General features: G+C 38.4%; 1 protein-coding gene across 6 annotated transcripts in view; it reads left to right on the top strand.

Annotated features, from left to right (window-relative positions):
• The window catches only part of BDNF (brain derived neurotrophic factor), a 95,533-nt gene that overhangs the window by 66,245 nt on the left and 7,110 nt on the right, over positions 1 to 22,178 (top strand). Inside the window, exon 1 of one of the 6 annotated variants that reach the window (XM_060687644.2) lies at positions 4,454 to 4,638. The exons of the other annotated variants lie outside the window; for them this stretch is intronic. The gene's annotated coding sequence lies outside the window, so the exon portion shown is untranslated. Of the gene's footprint in view, positions 1 to 4,453; positions 4,639 to 22,178 lie in introns of those variants that run through there. 6 annotated transcript variants of the gene reach the window in all.

Genomic DNA, 22,178 nt, shown 5'->3' with positions numbered 1-22,178 from the left:
ACATCTCTTTGGGGGAAAATTGTGGGTACAATTGTACAAAAAGGAATACTTAGCATATAGAAGAATATATGTGTGGATTTTACAATGATAAATCCTGCCTTTACCAACCTTCTGGAGTTTTTCTTTAACAATATCAGCAAGTACATTGGATAGAGATGACCCTGTCAACACTGTATACTGGGACTTTAAAAGTACTTCCACAAAGTGCCTCATGAAAAGTTCTTGAGGTTATGGGATAAGAGGAACAGTTTTTTAATGAATCGCTAACTAGTTTTTTAAAAAGCAGAAAGCAAAGAATTGGAATAAAGAACAACAACTTGCTTCCTTCAAGGATATTTCTAAAAACTGATGCTTTTTAATTTGTTCATAAATTATCTTGATTTTCAGCTGCCTAAGTCTGCAGATGATATCAAATTCCTCAAAGTGGTGAAAACTATTGAGGGGAGGGACACAAAAAAGACTCTTTAGATTGGAAGAATGATCAAGGAAATGCAAATGAAGTTCAGTTTAAGTACATTTAAAGTGATACACATTGGGGCAAAAAAAACAACAACCTCCATATACAATAGTGAGTAAAACTAACACTTTCTGTAACTAATCAGGACAAAAATATATTGGGCTCATTATGGTTAGCTGAATGATTCAGATACAATAGTTATGAAAAAAAAAGGATATTCCATCCTAGGTACCATTGAGAAAGAAAATGAAAATAAACCTGCCAATACTGAAATGCTGTCATAAAAAACCCATATGTCCACAACTACAATATGTACTTGGGAAAATATAATAGAACTGGAAAAATTACAGTGAAAATTATCAGGGACCTTGAAAACCTCCCTTATAAGAAAAGAGGAACATAACTGAGATATATAAATTCATGTATGGCATGAATAAAATAGTAAGGAACTTTCACTTGTCTCTCAATACAGTAGGATCAGAAGCCATCCAATGGAATTGAAAGGAGATATAAGAGAAATGAAATGTACTACTTCATATATTCTTTATGAATACTCAACTATGGTAATGGACCCTATCTTGGATGGCTTTACAAGAAAATTAGATAAATTCATGGAAAGCAGGTTTATCACCCAAGTTGAGAATAGCCTGCCTCCCATACCAACTGCAAAGAAACAAGTGTCTGTTTCCATCTCTTGCTTGCAAGTATATGCAAGACATCTGGTTGGGCCCTCAAGTAACAAATACTAGAGTAAGATGGCCTTGATTTGGCAAATTATCTACCCTTCGCCTAGGACCATGATGGTGAACCTATGGCACACGTGCCAGAGGTGGCACGCAGAGCCCTCTCTGTGGGCACATGCGCTATACACCAGCTGCTCTTCTGATTTCCGGCACTGGCCAGCTGGTCTTCAAGGACGCCAGAGCGCCGGAAAATGGGCCAAAAACGGCCTGAAAGTGGCCCAAAAAACAGCCTGAAAACAGCCCAAAAAAACAGCCTGAAAGCAGCCTGAAAATGCCCCCAAAATAGCATGAAAATGGCCAAAACACAGGCGTGTGTGCGCCGGCCAGCTGATCTTTGGGTTTTCGGCGCTGTGGCGCATGCACATGCACACACGTTCCAATTTGGGCACTAGGTACTGAAAAGGTTTACCATCACTGGCCTAGGACTTCTAGTCCTATGTTATGTGGTTGTAAAAATCCAGACAATACCAAAAAGCTGTTTGTATTTATTTGCTGCTATCTAGAGGTTATCTAGATTTTGGCAGGACAGACAGAGTCCTCCCAATGACTTCTTGTCTATTGAAGAGTTGCAGAGAAGGGAGCATTTCATTCCAAGGCTTGCAACATCAAAAAGCGGTTATTGCAATTTACAAATTTCTTCTCTGCCACTAATTCCAGTGCTGTGTTGTCCCTGGTTGCCTTAATAGTAGCATATACCTTTCAGAGGACACTGTCAAAGGAAAAGAGAGAGGAAGTCCTGGGAATAATGTTTAAATTCATATTTGAAGTTTCCAGATGAGATTGATAACGCTGAAAGAATAGGAATGTCTGTTTTGTTGCCATGCATTAACTTAAATAATGCTTCAGGAAAACTGGATGATGAATTTTGCAGTGAACACGTAAAGCAGAAAAATGAACTCTCTATGTGGTAGCCTTTCAATACAGGTAGTCCTCAAGCTATGACCACAATTGAGCCCAAAATTTATGTGACTAAGTAAGAAATTTGTTAAGTGAGTTTTGCCCCATTTTTACAACTTTTGTTGCCACATTTGTTAACTGAATCACTGCGGTTGTTAAATGAGTAGCACGATTGTTAAGTGAATCTGGTTTCCCTATTGATTTTGCTCGTCAGAAGGTTGCAGATGATGATCACATATCCCGAGGAAGCTGCAACCATCATAAATGTGAGTCAGTTGTCGAGCGTCTGAATATAAATCACATGACCATGGAGATGCTGCAATGGTCATAACTGTGAAAAATGGTCATAAATCACTTTTTTCAGTGCCCTTGCAACTTCAAACGGTCACTAAATGAACTGTTATAAGTCAAGAACTATCTGTATTATTCTAGCCAGATAAAAGCTTCTTTGGTGTATCTCTTTCCTGTCATCTAGTGCTCATTTGGATTTTTGCAGTCCAGATTGGGTATACTTAAGGTGGATCTCAATCAGTTTTCCGCATCTCCTATAGTGCCTACAGGAAATGCCAATTATGTTAGAGGAAATTAAAATAAATTGGGCTTTGCCGTCCTGCATGGATTGTTGCAGAAGTGATTTAGTGAATAATAAAGGGTTCCTGTATTTACATTCAATGTGGAAAAACATTTATGGCCAGTGTCATTGATTTACTGTGTGCAAGTTTAGACTAGAAAACTGATTTATGGTATTTTAAAATACTGATTGTTCCACCCAATGTAGTTTTCTTAAAGACTTCAGCATAAAGGCACTTACATATTTACATTTTGAGGAAAAATAAATATTTATGGCCAGTGTCATTAATTTGTTCACTAAACATTTGTTACAGATATCTGATATATGGTCTTTGAAAATACTTTCTATTTTCTGCCAAAGCAGGTTTGCAAAATGACATAGCTAGAGAGAAACCTGCATAAAAGAACATAACTTGCATGCTTTTTTCTTGATGCTCTTCATTCAGTCCATCAGATCATTTCATGCACATTCTACATTTTATGTACATTTTATACTGCAGAAAATGAAAATATGGTGATATCACCCTCATACAAATCCAGATTACTTTTGCAGAGGAAACTTCCTTCCTTCCTTCCTTCCTTCCTTCCTTCCTTCCTTCCTTCCTTCCTTCCTTCCTTCCTTCCTTCCTTCCTTCCCCTCACTCTCTTTCCACTTGCTGTTGATGTGTTTAAAATATAATTATGTGTTTCATGATGATGAGATATCATAATAAGTTATAAGATTTCTCAATTCAAAAGCTATGAAGTAGTAGTTTTACCTTTTATATTAGCTGAATTTTTGTCACACAGTACCTTTCTAAGATTCGTACCAGTAACAAGCTATTACTTTTAATGGAAGGAATGTCAGAAGTGACCACAACCTGCTCTAAATCAAAGACAAGCCTGAAATAAACCAGGTTTTTCCTTGTGTCAGATGGTTTAAAATGGAAAGTTGAAAATACATAAATTAAGAGTGAAAGGTTCAGTTTCTCCAGCAAAAGGGCAAAATCCTTTCCTATCTGTGGAAAGAAAAACATAGTCTAAAGCCCCATTTAGCTTTGTATAAATAATTTATATAAATGCATGTGTGTGTATACAGTTACAAATCTGATAAATGTATAAATCACTTTATATTATTTTTGTCAGGGTGTATTTATATACATTTGGGGGGCATGAAGAGGTTGTAGTAAATCCTTCAGCAGAGTTCCTACCCGGTGATTATATACTACTGGTGCATTGTGTTCTGTTATTAATTACAATGTTTGAACACTTGTTACTCACTTAAATAACAGTCGGTGCATATGTGTTCGTGTAAATATTCATAATTGGGGAACAAAACCATTCATTTCAAGTGTATCCCACAGCCAAAGGTTTTCAGGGCAATTCTGGTATTGTGGCAACAAAACCATGTAATTAAACAGAGATAGCAGTGAATGTTCAAAATGTACTAGTCAGGGCAGGAATCAGCCATGACTGCCTGCACAGTTTTCATTAAAGCATTACACAGATGCATAAGCTTTGCCTACTATTTTTGTTACAAACATTTTCCTGCTGCCTGAGCTTCAGTGTAATGATTGAGAAGAAGGCCTCCTTGAACCCAGCTGTTAACTAAATGGCTCATTATGGCAAGTCATACATATTGCCCTTTTATGTTGTGGTGAGATTTTAGCCTTCTTCTTCCTGAGGCCACCCAGCTTAGAACCAGAACGCAAGCTTGATTAAGTAAATAGGCTGGGCTAGGAGGAGTAAAAAAAACCATAGAGATTGTGGAATGGCTAGCTCAAAAATGATTGACACCTTCACCAACAAATACAAATAGTTACAAGCAAAATAACAAAGCTTGCTGTTGCTAATGCCCATTGGAGCTGTGCTAACTGGCATTTCCAGTTCAGACTTTTCCATTCCAACCACCAGCTATGGCTAACAGCACATTGACTTGTCTACTCTTTGCTAGTTTAACCAGGGCCACGCAGCATCAGAAGTTCAGCAAAGGTAGGTAGCATATTCAGACAATAAAACTGAGTGGCCATAGATCCTCCTGGTTCTATCACTCTTTTTTCTATCAAAAATTTGACCAGATGTTCCCCATCAGAACTGTGTCCTGGAATGTTGCATTTCTTACTAACACTTCTTTCCTGCACACGACTTTTCAGGCATGTACTAACAGAACGCTACAAATATTACTTCTGCAGGCCCCTTTGGATGGTTGGCAATGAATGTCATGGTGGCAAAGGAAGGGTTGCCTGACTTGTTGCTTACACAGGACACAATATTTCTAGAGAATGAATATAATTTGTTGCCATGAAAAATCCATCTTAGCAGAATGTTAGATGGCCTTATTCACATACTCATATTTCTTCAGATCATGTGCTTTGGCATCTGGCATGGCAATTGAGAAAAAGAGGCTACATCTGAGGCCAGATCTAGCCCAGTATCTTTCCCCTACTTTCACTGCTCCAAATATGAAACGGGGAAACACATGAAGTTCCTTAATAACTTATGTAGCTTTAGGGTTTTTTGGGTTCTTTTTGGTCAAATTGGCCATAACATTCTAAAACCAGTAGTGATCCAGTTAGGTTTTACTCACCCATTCCCACTTGTTAAAAAAATTGAACATGGGTGGACCTGGAGGCACACGAGCAGGGTATTTAAAACTATGCAACTATGGAGCTGTGCTTTTCAGCCAGGCATTATGCTACATAGCAACATGACACCTAAACAAAGGAGGCATGGAATAGGACATGAATAGAGATGGACTAAACTATCTCTGTGAAGCTCTCTAAAGCGGTAATTGAAGGGAATCCTTACAAATGGTAGAAAGGCTGGATCTTTTCTTCTTAAATCCTAGCAATTTAGAACTTACCTACATCTCACCTGCTTAATTTGGATCTGGCCATATGTTGCTCAATGCCTTTTTCTGTCTTCATAGCATTGACTTGTATTTTTAATCCACATGTTATTAAGCTTTTAAAAAATGGGCTCTAAATATAAGACCTGTTCAGTTTAGTATGATCGTCAACCATTATTAATTCAAAATTCAGAGAGTGTGTATCACATTTTTCATGATGCATCTTATTGATTCTTCAGCATCTGATATTGGTGCTATTGGTGTCCAGGTTTAGCCACAGACTGAGCATAATCAAAAGCAAAATGTTTTCATAATAGTTCATCATAGAAAAAAGCTGTAAACTTATGAATTGGCTAGTAAGACATCACCTGGTTTAATTTGTTTCTGCTAAAAGTATTTTATTTTAAAGAAACATAATTCAATAGTGGTACGCATAAACTATATAACTATCTTTCATTGTTGATAATCAATTAAGACTAATGAAAACATTGTAGAAAAAGGAAAATAAGATTTTGGTAAAATTAATATAATTATTGCATCTTCACTGAATAACACTGGTTAACTTTGACTGCTGAGCCATTTGAATTTTGCAACCATGTTTTTCAGGACTACTTACTCCCAAATCCATCTTGGCCTCTGAGGAAAAGAATTTTTATATGCATCTATGTTTTATAATAAACATTAATTCATTTATTTATGTTTTAAATATATACTCACATGCTCCTGGCAAAGCCAGTTTACATGAAACAATAATATGCTCATGAAAACAAATACACCTATCAATAAATGATAAAAACCAATCATGTCACAATTAAAAGTAGCATTTATATAAGCATAAATGAGCTTCAGTAAGGAAATGTCAGGTTCTAAAATCAGGTTTTCAGATAACTTAAAAAGTAAACCAAGAGGTTAAGACAATGGGGAGGGAAATTCACAGCACTAGGGCCACTGCAGAGAAGGTCCTAGCCTGAATATGTTCCAGCTAAACTTTCTTCCTTAGTAGGTCTTTCAAAGGATGGTCAATAGATGAGTGAAATTGCCAATTAGTAATATAAAAGGAGAGTTTTTCCTGTAGACAGGCAGGTCCTGAACTATGAAGGGATTTATATGTTAGAACAAGCACACTGAATTTGACTCAGAAAAAATATGTCAAAGTGGGTGGTATATGTTTAAAAACAAAATGAAGCTCAATTAGATCCCATTGTTTGCATAATCTGTTTAATGATTGCTTATAATTACTAAACAGCATTTTCATCACCATGAAGGTATGAGAGCTCTCAAAAGTCTTCTAGGTTACTTAGGCACTGTTCAAATGACATCAGTTAAACTAACCCATATTTCATCTAATTTCATCCTGAAATTAGGTCCAGGCCTGAATTAAGGTATTTCAGACAACAATTTATACTGAAATTGGCGTAGAAAAAGTCTGTCACAATGAGGAAGATATTGTATTTCTGCCAACCGATCTTGAGTATGACGTACTTCAAATAACACTGATTAGAGGCGTTGTGTATTGGAAGATACCTACCACAAAGTTTGAATCAGTGTAGATCACTTTCAAGATATTTAACAAAAAATTCACAGAAGTTGTGAATGCTCCAACACTGGAAGTTTTAAAGAAGATGTTGGATAACCATTTGTCTGAAGTGATGTAGGGTTTCCTGCCTAAGCAGGGGATTGGACTAGAAGACCTCCAAGGTCCCTTCCAACTCTGTTATTCTATTCTATAACTCAAGGTGCACACTGGTTTAACCATCTCCCTACCCTCTCCAGAAATATGTAATTCTGAGAAGGTTCAAAGATTTCTAATAAAAAACCTCAGCATTCTTTTCAAATTACAGTTTATAGAATTTGACGTAGGCAGAAGCCATGACATTTAAAATAATAAAATAAAATAAAATAAAACAAACGAAAGAGATTTCAAACAGGAATTGGGCAGCCATTTGTCTGGGATGGTCTGAAAGTTCCTGCCCCTGAGCATGGGAACCTGAAGTCCCTCCCTAACTATATTTCTAGGATGAAACACACTGGGATCTAGTCAGTAGTGGTTTTCACTTACCTTTGCTAATGTGTGCATGTGAGCTTTGCTCGCGGGCAGCACTTCTGCACATGCGCAGAACCTTCGCATTCGCAGAGCGTCTGTGATGACATCTGGGTGGGTGGACAGAGCCTTCCACCATCGCCAGTACCAGTTCGCCCAAACGGGGGCGAACTAGTAGAAATCCACCACTGGATCTAGTGCAGGCTGTAGAAACAATGGTCTGAAAGTGAGCAATGACTTACAAATAGTGATGCAACAGAAGGAACTTCTCTATCAATCAAGGTTACATAGTGGTTTGAAATGAATAATAGAGGACATGATGAAAGTGAATACATTTCTGCATAAAATGAAGAAAGTCGCCAGAAGAATGTTTTCCTCCTCTGTAAAAATATTTGACCCAGAAACACTTTACACTTTTCATTGTTAAATTATGGAACTTATTTCACAGCAATTTTTTAAAAAGGATTCAGATACTGTAGGTGATTTAGGCCTAAACTCCAAAAATCTGAATGAACACTGGATGGCAGAAGACACAATTTTCTGAATCATTTTGCTGACATCTATTGATCAACCAGATTTTTACAGTCCAAATCTGATAACCTTAATGTAGATTAAACTACCGAAGATGAAGAAACTCTCGAACTATCATAACGCTAGGTTTACATTAGACCTAATATGAGAAGTAGAATATTTGTTGGAATATACTTTATGCACGTTTACTTCTTGTAGTTGTTTCACATAGTTTGCCATTATGGTAACACAATGCAGGATTAAAATGTTCTTTCTGTGATGCAAAATAGTGTTTCCTACCTCAAGGATAGATGGTAATTTTTTTAAAAAAAAATATTCTCAGAATATCAAAGGGGGAAAAAAATCTAGAATATGGAGAAAGATAAAGAATGGGCATTCCATTTCTACATGAATATTGGATCATCTCTACCTTCATGAACTATTGGCCAATAGAGTGATTAAATCAATGTCTTATCTAATGTTCAAATAGTTTCATGAGTGATGCAAAAGCTATTACATTCTTAAACAGAACAAAATAGTTTTTCATGTTGCAACTTTATAGCTTGGTTTCCACATAATCTCTTGTTTGTTTTGAAGTCTCAATCACTGTATTTAATACTGATTGCCATTATCTGTTGTACTATAATGTAGTTGGCTCCCTGTGTTATCTGGGCAAATTATAAACCACTAAACAGGCAAACAAGGGGAGTACTTCTAACATCACTATTTTAGGAGCACTTAAAGTCATTAGTATGTGGTTAGGGTGCGTGTATGGGGTGTTTTCAGTAATTAAAAAAATAATTATACAGTTGGGTGAATATGTATCCTCAAGGATAACTTGTGTGTGCTGAACAGCCAGTGGCACATGCATCTGACTCTAATCCTTCTCGCTCTTCGTAGATTCAGTTCTTGCAAATCATGTGCTAACCTGCAATCCATTTCAATATCTGTTTACACACCTATGAAAAGGTATAAAAAAAGTAGGAAATGAGGCAATGAAATCATGCCTGCAGAGGCACAAAAAATAAAATTCTAGTTTTCTAAACTTATTCCCCCTGCTGATACAGTGATTTATCTATCGATAAACATATTTGGATATTATTCTTTGTTTCTCAGAAATAATCAGTGTGCATCAGATTACCATTTCCTTTTGATATTTTTTTTTAAAAAAATATAACTTTAATATAGAATAGAATGGAATAACAGTGTTGGAAGGGTCCTTGGAGGTCTTCTACTCCAAACCTCTGCTCAGGCAGAAAGCCTTATACCACTTCAGACAAACGGCTGTCCAACATCTTCTTTAAAACTTCCAGTATTGGAGCATTCACAACTTCTGGAGGCAAATTGTTCAACTGATTAATTGTTCTAACTGTCAGGAAATTTCTTCTTAGTTCTAGGTTGCTTCTCCCCTTGATTAGTTTCCATCCATTGCTTCTTGTCCTGCCCTCAGGTGCTTTGAAGAATAGCTTGACTCCCTCTTCTTTGTGGCAACCCTTGAGATATTGGAACACTGCAGTGATGGGTTTCAAAAAAATTTACTACCAGTTCTGTGGGTGTGGCTTGGTGGGCGTGGCATGGCTTGATGGGCATGGCTTGGTGGACATCGCAGGGGAAGGATACTGTAAAATCTCCATTTCCAGCCCACTCTAGGGGAAGATTACTGCAAAATCCCCATTTCCTCCCAATCAGCCGGGACTTGGGAGGCAGAGAATAGATAGGGGTGGGGCCAGTCAGAATTTTTACTACCGGTTCTCCGAACTACTCAAAATTTCCGCTACCGGTTCTCCAGAACTGGTCAGAACCTGCTGAAACCCACCTCTGGAACACTGCTATCATGTCACCCCTAGTCCTTCTTTTCATTAAACTAGACATACCCAATTCCAGCAACCCTTCTTTATATGTTTTAGCCTCCAGTCCCCTAATCATCTTTTTTGCTCTTCTCTGCACTCTTTCTAGAGTCTCAACATCTTTTTTACATTGTGGTGACCAAAACTGGATGCAGTATTCCAAGTGTGGCCTTACCAAGGCATTATAAAGTGATATTACGTGATCTTGATTCTATCCCTCTGTTAATGGAGCCTAGAACTGTATTGGCTTTGGTATCATCCACAAATTTGATGAATTCCCCATTTATTCCCTCATCCAAATCATTGATGAAGATCTTGAAGAATACTCAGCCTAAAACAGAGCCTTGGGGTTCCCTACTGCATGCTTCCCTCCATGTAGCATATAGCATGGATTACTAATTTTATTTTCTTTATGCTTTAGAAATCTTAGAGTTATATGTTATCTACCTTCTCAAAAATGAGCTCTATTGAATTTGGTTGCTTTCATTAGTTATAAAATAACTAATACATAATCTTGGAAATAAAGCTCATTGGCTCAATAATATTTACTTCATAGCTACATAATCATAGCTACAAAAACAAAGGTAGTATCAAAGTTTCACAAAATACATCAAGATAACATAATGGCAGAATCTCAGATTTTTGGTTAAATGCTCAAAAATAAATACAGTTTTTCATTTCACCTTAAAGTTAACAGATGCCAACAAAACCAATATCCTGCACAATTAATAATTTACAATGTGAAATTTCAACTACATTTTTCCTGTGTTATTAAAGTCTCAGTAATCCTTCTTTCTTTTGCATATGGCAAGTTTACTAACCATCCCTCTAGAGATAAAACTCAGAACTGCTTCATTAAAGTCAATAGTACCTATTATGGTAAATTCACGGAAGGCTTCATTAAAATTAAATATTTTGCCTATTAAACATAATAAATAGCTTTACAAATATTTTGAGTTGCATGTTAGCTCAGTGATATTTTATATATGGATCTTAGGACAATTTTTTAATTTTTAATTTTTTTAATCTTTCACTATTTGCTTGAGAAACACAAATAAGAAATAATAGTGCATCATGTATATTTGTCTTTGCATGATATATAATATGAAATCTCTGAGGAGATAAAATTATGCAGCATCTCAATTTTCACTTAAAATCGCTATTTCTTTTTTTGGGGGGGGGAAGGGTGCCTTCTTTGGGCACTTCCTTGTGTCTTTTTAAGTACTGACTTCTCCCATAGGGGAATGATTGGTGATTGTTTTTCCTATTGGCATATCACATCAGGAGGAATTTACCAATTGTTTTCATTAGAATTTCCTGCATTAAAAATGTGAGGAGAAAGAATAGGGTCATAAAGGGTAGGGCAAAGCATACCCACTAATGGATTGGAGAAAAATATATTAATATAGTGATGGAGAAGATCCCTTTATGTGTAAATTTCAGGTGTTTCAGGCTATAAAAAAGCTATTTACACAATCTTTTTAAAAACTAGAATTGCTGGATCCTACTATAAAAATCCAGATGACTTCTAGATGGCAGCAGGAGTTAATTTTCTATATCTCTTTTCTTCCCACTAGCAGTCATCTGATTTTTTAAAATAAATTATGGCTAAGCTATATTTTATATAGCTCCTTCCCAATATATTCCCCATCTGGAGTACACAATCTCCACATTTAGATAGGCCTACCAGATCTACTGTGGGCTGCAAATCTAGGCCACTAGGTAGCAGGAAAGAAATATAGAAATGTGTTTTGAATGAATTTGGCATGATGATCATTCTGATGTTTGCAGCTCTAGTAATCCTAGGGTTACCAGCAACTGTTTCAGGGACACATTTAGTATTTCTTGTATCACTTTGTTGCCATCTAGAACTCATTGGGATTTATGCCACACAAATCTGGTATCCTTTGCAAATTAAATTGCTCCCAATCACTTGATAGATGAACCAAAACATATATAGGAACATTTTGTAAGAAATTATTGTTTCAGTAAATTCGGGTTCTCAGCCTACAGTTTAATCTAAACTATTCTGGATGTACCTTAAGCAGCAGGTCCTTCTTCTATCTTCCTTGGTCAATTTTTACTAATAAAAATAGGGAAGGCATATCCAGATGATAGCCCTAAACATTTCTGTTATGTGACGCAGCCAATGTAGTCTTGGATGTTTTAGTGTTTTATTAATGTTATTGACAAATGCTTCCTTCCTCATCTTTGAACTTAAATATTTTAAAAAACATAGTTGACAGACAAGGCTGAAAAATACATTTGACCTGGAGGGGAATGGATTTTTAGAAAGGGAGCACAGGCCTGAGGCCTGATATTGGTCTCACCCTTCTCAACTATAAAAATGAATGAAATTGCAATCATGCCAATCAGCACAAATGGCTATAATCCAGCATTGGTGTGGATCGTTTGCTTTTCCTCCAAGAATTTTTAAATGAGGGAAGGAAGACCATAATGAATGTTATCATATTTGGAATTTGCATACCCATTATATACATATAGTGAATTTAAAACAAAAATACTGTAGGTTTGGTGCATAGAATATGCATATTAAGGTTTGGAATATGGTGCATAATGAATAAAACTACTACTAACCCTACTGCATGATTTGGATTATACATTTAACATTCAGGAGCTGAAATTCTCAAACTAAACTTTACATATGCCCAAGGGTTTTGACATGCTTGATAGATTTTTTTAAAACATTTCCTTTTCTTAGATCATCAGACTGCCATCTGTTTCTGAAAGTATCTTCAGCTTGCTATGGGAAATTGATGGGTGAGGGGCTGCTGTTTGACAAACACAAGCCCATATTCCTATGTCAGAGCAAAGAATAATTCATACAGTTGTCGGGATTTCAGCCTAGCTAGAGAAGCAGTGATAGTGAATGCCTTCCTCTGTGGCAACATCCAAGATCTTCAATAAAGGTCAACAGGCAAGCAAGCACCAAACATTTGCCCCTTAACCCAGACTTCTTTCAAACTGTTGGCCAGTCAATCAGTGTCGATGTTTATAGTTGATTCCAAATGAACCTGTAGAGATAAATCCGCATCGGTATGCTGCAGCCAGATCTCACTGGCTTGAAACAGCCAATAGTATATTTTCTGGAATTTTTAAAGCCTGTTGAAAGTAGAGTTGAGCCATTATTTATTTATTTGTTTGTTTGTTTGTTTGTTTGTTTGTTTATTTATTTATTTATTTATTTATTTATTTATTTATTTATTTATTTATTTAATTTGTATACCGCCCTTCTCCCAAAAGGGACTCAGGGCGGTGAACAGCCAAAATTAAAAAACATACAAATGCAAAAGTTAAGATAATTAAAAGAATTAAATCATTGGCTACCCAATTTAAAACCCCAATTCCATAAAATTTAAAATCCCAATTAAAAACCATTTAGGCTAGGCCAGCTTGATGAAATAAAAACGTCTTCAGGGCTTTACGGAAGGTCCGGAGGTCCGGGATCAATCGTATTCCAGGAGGCAGCTCATTCCACAGGGCGGGTGCCCCCACAGAGAAGGCTCGCCCCCTGGGGGCCGCCAGCCGACATTGCCTGACCGACGGCACCCCGAGGAGGCCCTCTCTGTGAGAGCGTATTGGCCGGTGGGAGGTTATCGGTAGCAGCAGGCGGTCTCACAAATACCCTGGCCCTAAGCCATGGAACGCTTTAAAGATGAGAACCAACACCTTAAAGTGCACCTGGAAGACCACCGGGAGCCAATGCAGCTCGCGCAGGAGAGGTGTTACCTGGGAGCGCCACGTCGCTTCCATAATCACCCGTGCGGCCGCATTCTGCACCAGCTGGAGCCTCCAGGTGCTCCTCAGGGGGAGCCCCATGTAGAGAGCGTTACAGTAGTCCAGGCGTGACGTAACCAAGGCATGAGTGACTGTGCACAAGGAGTCCCGATCCAGAAAGGGGCGCAACTGGCGTATCAGGCGAACCTGATAAAAGGCCCCCCTGGCCACGGCCGTCATATGCTCTTCTAAAGACAGCCGTGTGTCCAGGAGGACACCCAAGTTGCGAGCCCCCTCTGTGGGGGTCAGTGACTCACCCCCAATAGCCAGCGATGGCACCAGCTGGCTATACCGGGACGCCGGCATCCACAGCCACTTGGTCTTGGAAGGGTTGAGCCGAAGCCTGTTCCTCCCCATCCAGACCCGCATGGCCTCCAGACACTGGGACATCACTTCGAGGGCATCATTGGGGTGGTCTGGGGTGGAAATGTACAGCTGAGTGTCATCAGCGTACAGATGGCATCGCACCCCAAAACCACGGATGATCTCACCCAGCGGCTTCACATAAATGTTGAACAGGAGCGGCGAGAGGACCGACCCTTGCGGCACCCCGCAAGCAAGGCGCCTCGAGGTCGACCACTGCCCCCCCTGCCAACACAGACTGCGACCGGTCAGAGAGATAGGAGGAGAACCACCGCAGCACGGTGCCTCCCACCCCCAGTCCCTCCAGCTGGCGCAGCATGATACCATGGTCGATGGTATCAAAAGCCGCTGAGAGGTCTAACAGGACCAGAACAGAGGAACAACCCCTGTCCCGAGCCCTCCAGAGATCATCCACCAATGCGACCAATGCCGTCTCCGTGCTGTACCCAGGCCTGAAGCCGGACTGGCACGGATCTAGATAGACGGTTTCATCCAGGAACTGTGGGAGCTGTCGCGCAACCACACTCTCCACAACGTTCGCAACAAAGCGAAGGTTGGAGACCGGACCATAGTTTGCCAAAATGGCCGGGTCCAGAGAAGGCTTCTTGAGGAGGGGCCTCACCACCGCCTCTTTCAAGGCGGGAGGCAAGAAACCCTCTCTCAGAGAAGCATTTATGATCCTCTGGAGCCAGCCTCGTGTTACCTCCCGGGTGGCCAGTACCAGCCAGGAGGGGCACGGGTCCAATAAACATGTGATTGCGTTTAACCTCCCCAGGATCCTGTCCAATTATGCCTAGTTGCCTGGGGAGCTCTTCCATAGCTAGTTTGGGAGCAGCAAAAAAGCTGGCAGAGTCAGCTCTTAATATTTACCAGCACATTATTGCCATCTATATTAGGATACTCCGACCATACTTATACTTAAATATAAATGCATCTCAAAAACTCCCCCCTCCCTTCAGGTCAGCATTGATTCCTGGTAACTGTCTGGGCAAGTCCTTGCAGTTTTCTTGGCTGGGATTTTTGGAAGTGGTTTGCCATTACCACCACCTTCCTAAAGCCAAGAGAAAGGGAGTTTACTTCGCTGGCTTTGTGCCTAAGGTGGGACTAGAACTCATGTTTCCCCAGGCTGGTGCCTTGACCACAAGCTGGATGTTAAAGAAAAATGCTACTACTTAAAATAATAATAAACTATTGATTGCATTGCTTGTTAAGCATTAACAGCAGACACCTTATTCAGAACTATTGCTGCATCTTCCATTATAGTCTAAGGGGTTCTAGTTCTGTGTTATAGAACTCAGAAGTAATATTTATTAGATGAACGTTTGCCTCTGTTTGAAGAAAGAGGGAGAGATAACAGATAGCTAGGCAACTGAGCTGGTCTTAGTTTCATTGTTCTTATTGTCATCAGTCTTTAGTTTGATTACTGGTACTATTGTACACACAAAAAGGCGAAATCACAGCTTCAGTTCTCCATCCGCATCAAGTTCTTCCCAAGAATCTTGCATGTCATAATGTATCAGGATATTATTATTAATTTTAGGGTGCTTTCATTTATTGCTTACATGGAGTAAAGGCAACTGTCTTGTCCACTCCATTAAGAGAAAAAAATATGGGATCGATAGAATAAGTAATACGCAAAGAAATGGTCTGAATACTGTTATGTTACTTAATCCAACATGATAGTATTAAAATGTGTACTCTAACTGATTTAAGTTCTGCGTAGCCATCCTGTACTGCCTCTTCTTTTTTGCTAAAAAAAACCCTTTGACATTCTTCTCTGGTATAATATGGTATAAGGATTTGAGAGTTGTTTAAATGCATTCTCCTTATGTTGCCTCCCTCCCCCCACCAAGCTTCTTAACACAATTAGTAAAGTGCAAAATAATAAATATTTGCAAAACAAGATGAATGGGTATTAAACATCTGACAGCCATTATGTATGTCATGCTTGACTTACAATAGTATGTGATAAAAACACGAGGGGGGGGGCGGAAAGTGGGGTCCCTAATTGATAGCATAGGCAAAATAGTGGAAGAGCCTGTTGAAACATAGTATGTTCTCACTCCAGCAAAACAAATATTAAGTATTTACAAATGTTGTTAATGCCTGTCTTTGCAACATGAAGATACTTGCAGATAACTATGTTCTTGCATGTAAGGAATGACAGACCTAAGTGCTGGCAATAGTATAGAAAGGCATGAGGTCTTGGGTATCTATGGAAGAAATCTCCCTTGGCAACAGCCCAACCTACTTTACCAGATGAATAATATGATCTCACACATAGTAACACACTTGTTCTTAAAGTGTTCCTGAAGCACTTTAGACAAAGTGTGGACTGTTACAGTAGGGGCTAAAACACATGGGTAGACTAGATGAGAACAAAATTAATCCTAATTGCATGCACTTCTTGATTAAATGGAATTAAACAGTAGTGTGCTTTATATTCATTGTTTCAGGACAAGAAATGTCCTATATCTTTAATTGCCTGTTCCTAAGACAATACTTAAATCGGACATTCAACAGAATACAGCATCCATTCTACAACACAAATATTTAGGTCATATTTTTGTAACCAAGCTGGAGCATTAGCTGTTCCCCATGCTGTCTGAAGAACCCTCCCATTTTTCACAATGCCAGATGATTAGTCAGCAACTCAGCAGTAGATATGGCAATTTTAATCAGTGTTTTCATGCAGGTCCCAAGAATGCATGAACATTCAACATGCTCCCTCATTACCAGAAAAAACAGCCAAGTCAGACACCCTATATAATGTGGAGCCCTTTTTTTCTGAAGTTCTATTAATGACTCCTAATAAAATTCAAATCGGCTTTAAAAGGTATTTCTTTTTGTTTGACTAACTATATTCAAAGCTACTTTGGGAAAAAGACCTTTAACATATTAAAAAATATTTTAAAAACAATATACTTCTTGGATTTCAAATCGCTCGTAGTTGATAACTGCAAGGGATAAAAATAAATAATTCAAAGTCTGAGGTTCTAACTGAGACCCCTAGTTTGTGCTCAGCATTTTTGTTTTCCAGCTATTCTCTGAAGGAATATTGCCCTCTTTATTCAGAAGTGTGTGCCACTGCTGATAATGAACTAACTCCAGAACTCATTCTGCAGTCTCCCAATGCCAATTATCTGCTATGAAAATTCATTAAATAGAGGGCAAGATGGGAATCCAGGTGGTTGGTGGGTGGTGAAGAAGGTATTGGGGTGGGGGAAAATGTACTTTACCATTCTCCATTTGCTCACTTGCTATGTTGCCACACATTTATTGAATCCACATGCCAATATCTGGCATTGGACACTGCCATATTGGATCAATTCAAATTAATTTTATGAAAAGTTTAAATGATCTTTTAGAAGTCTGAGATGCATTACTGACATAAGCAACTGGAATTCTCCAAATAATTGGGCAACATATTGTTGTTTATTCTGATGATCCCTCGTGTTTTATCTTCATCTGAAAATTTGGAATCATTTGAAATTCTGGCATCATTTTAAAAATATTATAGAAGCGTGCAGTATATGTACTTGTTTGTCTCTTTGCTTGGGGAATGAACGGGGACAGAGACATGCAATACAAGTTTAGGAACGTCCAAGATCTGTAAATAAGATTCAAAGAGATGATGTTTACAGTTTGCTTAAGTTCATTTTTTTCCTAGGTTCAGTTAGCTGAGAAACTCAGCGAATTCAGTGTCAGAAAAAGGAGCATTTGCATTCTGTATATTTTGATAAATCATATTATCCTAGTCAAGCTATCAAGTATGAAATCAAAAAGTCAATTCCTACTGAGTTAGTGGTATTACACTCTGCAGTTATTTTTCCAAGGAAATGAGGTGAAGGTGTAGAGTGGCTGAAAAGTATAAGGTGCTCTAATAAAAAGAAGGGAAGGGGGGCAGTCAACCTATTCTTAAAGAACCTGAAGGCAGAGCAAGAAGCAATGAATTGAAATTAATCAAGGAGAAAACCAACCTAAAACTAAGGGGAAATTTCCTAACAGAACAATTAATCAGTGGAACAACTTGCCTCCAGAAGTTGTGGGTGCTCCAACCCTGGAGATTTTTAAGGGGAGATTGGACAACCATTTGTCTGAAATGTTATACGGTTTCCTGTTTGAGCAGCTGGTTGGACTAGAAGACCTCCAAGGTCCATTTCAACTCTTCTTTTTCTGTTAAAGCTCACTACCAAGCTGCCAAGTCACAGAATGTGCCTTCCATATATTAATTGATTCAACCATGCCCTTCATTGTCTATCTGGTTGATGAGATGTTTGATGTTATGCATGGGTTAGGTCAGTACTTTCTTGTGAAAGAGTTCACTGAGATGCTAGGCAGGGTGGCGGTAGAGTTTCACTGAACATGTAAATAAACATAACCTGTGCCATGCTTTCTTCCCATTTCAGTGCTGAAAATCACATGGAGATAGACCAAGCTGCTTATCATAGAGATAGACCAAGCTGTCTATCAAGATAACAGGTCTTTAATATGCCACTCCAAATCATTTGCTTATGATGGGAGACATAAATAAATAAATAAATAATGTAATTTATAATAAATTAATAAATTATTTATTTATTTATTTAATAAATAAATAAATATGTATCGGGAATGGGGCCATGCTCACACAGATGTTTCACACTAGTCTAAAACATATGAAGAATGGTTGCAGGAACTGGGTATGTCTAGTTTAATGAAAAGAAGAACTAGGGGAGACATGATAGCAGTGTTCCAATATCTCAAGGGCCACCACAAACAAGAGGGAGTGAAGCTATTCTCCAAAGCACCTAAGGGCAGAACAAGAAGCAATAGGTGGAAACTAATCAAGGAGAGAAGCAATTTAGAACTAAGGAGAAATTTCCTGATAGTTAGAACAATTAATCAGTGGAACAACTTGCCTCCAGAAGTTGTGAATGCTCCAACACTGGAAGTTTTTAAGAAGATGTTGGATAACTGTTTGTCTGAAGTGGTGTAGGGTTTCCTGCCTAAGCAGGGGGTTGGACCAGAAGACCTCCAGGGTCCCTTCCAACTCTGTTATTCTATTCTATTCACTGTAAAGACAACGGTTGGCAATTATCCTTAAATTGTCCTTAAAATTTGACTATATATATATATATCTGCATATCCAAAACGATAGGAGAAGAGGAATACATGATTATGTTGAAGCCAGATCTATACTAAATTATATTCTAAATGGAGTGAAGAGAGGAAGTAAAATTTAGGGTTTCCCCCAAGAACGAAAACCAGGAACAAGAATTCCCCACTGCACAGGCTATAGTAGTAGAAAAACTGAATCCTTTCAATTACATGTATTAAACTGGGAATGGGCAAGCCAATTTCAGGGTTAACAATGAGCCAACTACTCTGGGGCAGCCAGGGCTCCATTCGGTTCATCAGCTATAACAATATTGTAGAACAGGCATTGAACCCATAAACCAGATAGCTGATCTTCTAAGCCAGGGGTGTCAAACTCAAGGCCTTCAGACCGATCAGGCCCGTGGGGCTGCCCTGGAAACAACAAAAGACCGGCCTGTGGTGCCACTGCCAGTGAAAACAGAGCTCGGTAGGGATGCATGTGGCCCTCCCGAGCTCCATTTTCACTGGCAGGGCACTGCAGGAGGCCCCGGCAGGCACTCCCGACACAAGTGATGTTGAGCTGGCCACACTCATCCTGGCCACGCCCATCCTGGCCATGCCCCCAGCCCCTCCCCCCCAAGGTTAAACACAACACTGATGTAGCCCTCACTTCTAGGCCAACTGGAGCAGGTCATCACTTTTCACCCTGTCTTCTCTTTAATGCGCCATGGGTTGTCCAGATGGGAGATCTTCCATTTTTCCAGACCAAACATGCTTTCATGCTGGACCATGCTGGACTGGCTTCTGCTTACTTTGGTAGTAGGCTATTTATGAGAACAAAGCTCTGTTGGGAGGACAGGTCTTCAGAAAATATTAAATGTATTTTTATCTACATGTACCCTCCTAGGCTGTGTAGCTGAGCCCTGTGTGCTGTTGTTCATCAAAATAACAAACCAGTGGATATGGCAGGTATCAAAGTTTGTAAACTTTTTCCAGTGAGAATTCTATAAGATCTTTTGGGGAGAATTAATAGCTTCCAAGTGTTTTCTGTAATCATATAAGAGTCTTTTTATATTTATTCTGGATTTTATGTCCACCTTTATTTGCTAAACTCATCAGAGGAAGAATTGGTTGTCACATAACCCCAAAGCATAATACAGCCATCCCCTGTGCTTAATGGTTGGCATTCTTTAGTTCTTCGGCCTTGTTTCCCCAGATGTATCTTATGGAGTTGTGGCCCAACAGTTTAATTTTTGTTTCATTTTTCCGAAGTATTTCGATCCCAAATATTTCAGGTTTCTTGTGCTTTTCTTTTGCACAATTTAGAGAATGTTTTTTTTGTGGTGAGGTTTCTTTCTAACAACTCTCCCATGCAGATCATTGTATAAGCAATGCTATTGTGTGGTCCTATGGATACCTGCTCCAGTGTCAGGTAAAGTTTTCAGGCAATTGCTTACAGTAATGTGTAGGTTCTGTTTTGCGAGTGTTTTTAGTTGGGGGTAATTCTACCAGTGATTTTTCTTGATTTTCCAGCTGTTCCATAATCAATGAAAAAATGAAACCTAGAAAGAGGTTAGCTATCTCAACAAAATCCATCTTGAAGTACTTATAGAAAAAATGAAAAAGGTTTTGGAATAGCCTTCATAGTTAATAGACTTGAAAATCATCTGGGGGCATTCAATGCATATAAAGAGATCTAAGAATATTTCTGAGCTAGAATTGTTTTGTAAGGAACAGTAGAGAAAAATTCCAAAAGTAAAAATATCATGGACGACTATAAAAAATAATGGAAGTCATTATTTCTGCCAAAAGAAGTGTTACAAAGTATTGACTGAAAGAGTATCCAAACATCTGCATTTGTAATATCCATTTATTTTATTTATTTTTATTTTTTATTTATTTTATTTGTCAAGAACGTATTAAGTAATAAGTATAAGCATGGATTGGATACATAAAATAGATACAAATAGAGGATACATTAGGACAGGGACGATAGGCACGCTGGTGCTCTTATGCACGCCCCTTACAGACCTCTTAGGAATGGGGTGAGGTCAACAGTAGCCAGTCTTAGGTTAAAATTTTTGGGGTTTTGGGATGAAACCATAGAGTCAGGTAGTGCATTCCAGGCATTGACCACTCTGTTGCTGAAGTCGTATTTTCTGTAATCAAGTTTGAAGCGGTTTACCTTAAGTTTGTATCTATTGTGTGCTTGTGTATTGTTGTGGTTGAAGCTGAAGTAGTCATTGACAGGTAGGACATTGTAGCAGATGATAATATGAGCTACGCTTAGGTCATACCACAGGCAGCGTAGTTCTAAGTTTTCTAAGCCCAGAATTTCAAGTCTGGTGGCATAAGGTATTTTGTTGCAAGCAGAGGAATGGAGGACTCTTCTTGTGAAATATTTACTTTGAATCTGTAAACAACTGTTCAGAATAGTAAGCATGCATTCAAATTAGTAGAAAGGAGTTGTGCTTAACTTTCTATAATATAAAAGTGGTATCAGAATACCCTGGAACATACAATCTGACCAGAGGTATCTTAACTTTGGTATATAACTAGAGATTTTTAGCCAATTTGAGTATTCTATAATTAGAAAGGGAAAATTTAAACAAAGAATGATAAATATTTTAAAAAAATAATAACAAAAAAACATTGTGTCACTGCGCTGTAATTCCATGAACAACAAACAACAAGATTCATTATGTTCAATCTTGATTTATTTCAGGTACAGTTGGCTGAACAAGTCTAAATGGCCTGATCTGTAATGCAAATCATGGTTTATACAGGCTGTAGTTTATTTACATGTTAGACTGAGTTCTACCCGGGCATACTGTATCTGCAGGGCTGTTTTCTCACCCAGTATAAACTTAGTTTATGCAAAACTCCTAAAGGGAATCTGTTAATAGTTTTTATGCCATGGGTTAAGGGAGATGAAAACCTGTACGATGGAACTTGCCCTCCAAAATTTGAAGAGGTGCAACTTTATTAGATTCCAATAAATTACTAAAATGCAGAGTTGGTTAACAGAATGTTTGACTTATAATGA

Source organism: Pantherophis guttatus, chromosome 1 (assembly GCF_059756535.1).
Source record: "Pantherophis guttatus breed Tessera chromosome 1, ASM5975653v1, whole genome shotgun sequence".
Lineage (NCBI taxonomy): Eukaryota > Metazoa > Chordata > Lepidosauria > Squamata > Colubridae > Pantherophis > Pantherophis guttatus.
Note: the sequence above shows the minus strand (reverse complement) of the source record. Positions and strands in the feature narration are given on the sequence as shown.